The sequence below is a fragment of the Arachis hypogaea genome, chromosome 11 (assembly GCF_003086295.3).
Source record: "Arachis hypogaea cultivar Tifrunner chromosome 11, arahy.Tifrunner.gnm2.J5K5, whole genome shotgun sequence".
Classification (NCBI taxonomy): Eukaryota; Viridiplantae; Streptophyta; class Magnoliopsida; order Fabales; family Fabaceae; genus Arachis; species Arachis hypogaea.
In genome coordinates this window covers 60,719,957-60,725,350 of record NC_092046.1, presented here as the reverse complement: position 1 = coordinate 60,725,350, position 5,394 = coordinate 60,719,957, and the positions used below count along the sequence as shown (strand labels likewise).

Below are 5,394 nucleotides of genomic sequence, written 5' to 3'. Positions count from 1 at the left end.
TCCTACCTTGTTGATGAACCAACTTAGCTAAGTGATTACTATACCACAAATTTAAGGACCTACTCCACAACTTGAACATCACTCTGGTCTTTCATAACATCTCTTTTTATTTGGTTTAAAAGGACAAACATACAATAAGTAAGATGCAGATGAAAACAGGTAACTTGAACCAGCACACATATGACAAAAGCAAGGAAAATACTAAAGACAGAATTGAAAATCCTAAACTACCATGGAAGCATGTTCTATTTCATACATGATTTTCCTTATTTAAAACATGAAAAAGATGGGACAATAAGGGAACTCCACCACCTTTTACTCACGGGGTTGCTCATGCTCTCCCTCTTGTTTGTCCTCTTTGTGTCCACTTGTGTTTCCTCGTATCCGTGCTAGCCTGGCTTTCTTCCACTCCTCAAGTGCCTTCCTTACTGATTCATGACTCTTTTCTACCCTCTCTCTTTCTTCTCGCGCTAATTCATCCTTTACTTCTTCATATCTTGTGATTCCTGGGTGCAGTACAGGCAGTTGTCCCACTAAGTACCCGAGCCTGGCTTGAGTGTTTACATGATGTCCAGTCTCGTTCATGTAAACTCCTTCTGCAAATGCTCTGTATTCGTCAAAGAGTTCTGCCTGTTCCAGTTGTTTTCGATGCATTTCATGTATGTGTGCACCTTGATGTGCTTGGATGTTGATTAGCTTTTGGATGGCTTCTTGTTGTTGATCTTGCCTTTGCTCTATCCTGTGGAAGGATTCATCCCAATGTTTCCCTTGTTCCAGTTGCTGCTCCATCAATTGCTTTTGCCATTCCCCATGTTGATTCATCCATCCAGAAAGTAATTCTTCTTGATGGCTTACCAACTGTAGTTGCAATTCTTTCTGTGCCCCTTGATTTTCCAAGTATTGTCTAGATAAGCCATCAATGGCTTCCTGTAGCTGGTGCATGTCTAAAGGGGCTTGCTCCTCTAAGTTTTGTCCTTCTACTACTTGATGGGCTGGCCTTTTTCTTGGCTTTCGTTGAGGTAGGGGAGATGCAACCGCATGCATCCGTCGAACAGTAATTGGGATGCCCACTTTTATCCACTCGGGGTCCTCATCTTCGAACACCACCCCAGCCCTGTCACACAGACGAAAAATAGTGCTGGGGTAGCCTAACCTTCTTCCAGAATCGCTCTTTTCAAGCATCTTCCTAATACCTTGAGCTATAAGTTCATGGACCTTGATCTCTCCCCCTTTAAGTATACATTGCACTATTGTTGCTCTTTTAAGATTCACCTCTGAATTATTTCCAGCAGGAAGGATGGATCTCCTTACAATTTCAAACCACCCCTTTGCCTCAGGGGTGAGGTCTCCTCTCTTGATGAACTTGGGTTTTCCTTGAGGATCTCGTACCCAATCAGCTCCTTGCACGCATATATCTTGTACAATCTGGTCATGATTGGGGCTGCCATCTATTCTGGAGTGATAGCTTTCTTCTGCAAATGGTATGGCTCGCAGCCTTAATGCCCTCATGATGCTCATGGGGCTGAAGTCCACGGTTACCCCTCTCACGAAGCTTATATAGGAGTCATCTGCCTTATCATACCTGACTGCATTTGCATAAAACTCTCTTACAAGAGTTGTATTTACTTTTATGACTGGATCAGTAAGGAGCTCCCATCTTCTCTTCTCCACCTTCTCTGTGATTTCGGGGCACTCAGTTTTTCTGACTTGAAAGCCTAGCTCATATATGATCTCCTTATCAACCATCCATCCATATTGCAATGCATGGTGAAAGGTTTTAAATTTCTTCTCATCGATAGGGCGTTGCTCCATGGTCTCCTTCCCTTTTCTTCTCTTAGAGCTTGATGATTCCATAAGTGATTGTTGATATGTGAAGGTGTAAAGGGTGTGGATAATTGGCTTTGGCCGGTTAAGATGGGGTGTAGTGAAGGGAGTGAGTGAGGGTGTTTTTGATGTGGTAAGAGGAGTTGGGTGCCAAAAGTGGGAGGTGTAAAGGATGGAAATTGGAATGTGAAAGGAAGTATAGAATAAGAACCACTTATATAGGAAAGTGGTGAGTGAATGGAAGGTGTGGATTGATGGAGTGGGTGTATGATGAACGGATGGGGTTTAGCATGGGATGGGCACAAGGATAATCACTTTTATGATGGGGTTGGTTCAGTTTCCAAGTGTGTTCTTCTTCCAATGTTGCATGGGAACAATTCCCAACGCAATCCCCTTGAAGACATGTGTATAGTCCTCTCTTTTGTGGTGGCCGAACCCTCCTTCAATGGTCCTATCAATTTTCCTACAAAATAAAAGAAATGTGATTAATAAAATTGTGGAAAGTGGCGGCAAAATTTAAAAAGTGGGGTAACTACTTTTTAAAAATTTTTTTTTCTAATTACTATGTGCTATTCATGAGTGCAAACCAACTAACCAACTAAATATCCATGTATGCAACATTGGTGACACCAAACTTAGTTTGGGGCTATGTGGTGGAAATGACTTGTTCAAGGCTCTAAGAGTGACATGATATGAGTTACATTTATGTTCTCTTAGTGTGCCTTGAACACCAAACTTGTTCTTCACTATATGTTGCATAAAAGGATTCATGCAAGTGCATGCCAAAGTTGATTTGAAATTCATGAACCTTGCTTTATTAACTACTTTAAAAGCATGTAAAACATGGGTTGCCTCCCATGAAGCACTTTTTTAGCGTCACTAGCTTGACGTTCTGCCTTTGTCAGGGTGGTTGGTAATGCTTCAGATCTTCCCCTCTTGCAGTAAACCTATATCCATTGGCTTCATCAAGGATCTCTATATGTTCTAGGGAGAGATCTTTGTTGATGGTGAAAACCTTAGGTAACTGAGATGGGATGGTGGGGAGATGAGGTGGGATGTCTAGAAAGTAGGCTGAGATCACTTTATCCCCTGGAGAGAAATCCTCTGTAGGGATCTTCTTGTTCCTCCATCTCCTTGGTGCCTTCTTCTTTGTTTCTTTTGCTGTTGCCCTGCTCTTTGTGGTTTCTTTTCCTAGGGAGACTTTGTTGCTGGTCTCATATGATTCTGGTGGTTTTGGCTCCACTTGAATTTCCTTTAGCTATGGTAACTGTTGACTGTCTTGTTCATTAACCAAAGGAAATCCCCGTGCTTCAATGCTTGTTTCTTCCACCAGTGCTTTGTTGTGCTCTTTCCTTGGTTCCTTATTTTCCTGATCTGCCTCTTGTGAGGGTTTGAAGACATTGAATGCGAGTTGTTCATCATGTATCCTCAGTATTAGCTTTCCTCACTCCACATCTATGAGTGCTCTGGCTGTAGCTAGGAACAGTCTTCCCAATATGATTGGGTGGATGTGACTTTCTTCCATTTCCAATATGACAAAGTCTGTAGGAAGGAAGTAGTTCCCAACCTTTACCAACACGTTTTCAACCACTCCCACTGCTTGTTTTTGAGTTTTGTCAGCCAGCCTGATGACTACGTCTGTAGGTATTAGCTCATTGATTCATAGCTTCTTCATGAGAGATAAAGGCATTAAGTTGATGCTTGCTCCCAGATCACAGAGTCCTTTGTGAAACATTATTTCTCCTATGGCACAGGGGATATGAAAACTTCATAGATCCTTCCTTTTTGTAGGCAACTCTGGTTGAATGAGAGCACTGCACTCCTTATTCATCACTATTGTTTGCCCTCCTTTGAGTGAGCTTTTCCTGGTCAGCAGCTCTTTCATATACTTAATGTATGAGGGCATTTATTGGAGAGCCTTGATGAATGGTATGTTTACATGGAGAGATGCAAACATATCAAGGAACCTTGAGTATATTCTTTTTTCTACACCACCCTTGAGTCTTTGGGGAAAAGGTGCATAGAGTTTCAGCAGCTCCTTCTGTGTAAGTGTGGTTTCTTGGTGATCCTCTTCTTGTGTCTCTACTGAAGTATCTCCAGGTTGTTTTAAATGTTTGTTCAGCTCTTCCTCAGTACCCTTATCACTTATAGTGACCATCTTGCAATCTTCCCATCTGACCTTCTTTGCTTCACCTCTTGCGTTCTTCTCTGTGTCACTTGGAAAGCTATCAGTAGGTTTGGGAATCTTCTCAGAGAGGTATCCCACTTGAAACTCCAACCTCTTGATGGTGTCTCCCTGGTTTTTGATATTGGCTCGCACATCCTCCTTGAACACCTTGTTATCTTGGATTTCCTTACATATGACTTCAAGTAGAGTCTCAATCCTTGATAGTCTTTCTTCCGATGATGGAGAGTTGAGATTGGAGGGATGAGAAGGGCCATTTTTGCTTTGGTATAGATGTTGAGATGTGTTGTTAGGTGAGTGCTAATATGATCTCTGTGTGGGATGTTGGTGAGCTGCATTGTTGTTGGGGTTGTGGCGTCTCTGATCTTGGCCTTGGTCTTGTTGATTTCCCCACCCAAAGTTTGGGTGGTTCCTCCAGCCAGGATTAGACATTTTGGAGTATGGGTCATCGTTCTGCCTAGGTGAATTTCCAATGTAGTTGGCTTGCTCCTGACTACCCTCTACTTCTTCATTCACTCCTTCTTGAGTTGCTGCTGAAGTGGTGATTGCTGCTACTTGATTCCTCTCCATCTTCTTGGTGAGGTCAGCCAATTGCTTGGTAATCATCTTGTTTTGAGCCAGCAGTGCATCTACGTTGTTCAACTCCATCACTCCTCTAGTGTTGCCTCTTTCAGAAGTATAGAAGTAGTCATTCTTAGCTACAGTCTCAATGACATCTATGGCTTCTTCAATGGTCATCTTCTTGTCTAGTGATCCCCCGGATGAGTGGTCTACTGCCTTCTTTGATTCATAAGAAAGACCTTCATAGAAAATGTGCAACTGCACCCATTCATTGAACATATCTGGCGGGTATCTTCTTGTCAAGTCTTTAAACCTCTCCCATGCTTCATATAGAGTCTCACCATCTTGCTGCCTGAAGGTTTGAACCTCAGCTCTCAACCTGTTGATTCTTTGAGGATGATAAAATCTTGCCAAGAATTTGTTTACCACATCTTCCCAGGTTGTTAAGCTCTCATTCAGGAAGGATTCCAGCCATTTAGATGCCTTGTCCTTGAGTGAGAAGAGGAATAGAAGTAGTCTGTAGGTGTCAGGATGAACACCATTAGACTTCACAGTGTCACATATCCTCAGGAAGGTGGTTAGATGTTGATTGGGATCTTCTTGAACACTTCCTCCGAATGAACAGTTGTTCTGAACAAGGGTGATGAGCTGTGGCTTTAGTTCAAAGTTGTTGGCATGTATGGTTGGCTTTTGGATTCTACTTCCACAGTTTCCTGGGTTTGGATTGATGTATGATCCGACAACTCTTCTCTTTTGCCCAGCATGATGCGCCGGACCTTCTCTACCATGGTTGTGAGCCTCTTCTTCATGATGGTTCTCTATAT

General features: G+C 42.6%; 1 non-coding gene across 1 annotated transcript; it reads left to right on the top strand.

Moving 5' to 3' along the window:
- The first annotated feature begins 4,844 nt into the window (after positions 1-4,844).
- LOC112724805 (small nucleolar RNA R71) lies at positions 4,845-4,951 on the top strand. Its single transcript, XR_003163950.1, has one exon. It is a non-coding gene; the product is annotated as a small nucleolar RNA R71 (small nucleolar RNA).
- Positions 4,952-5,394: the final 443 nt, after the last annotated feature.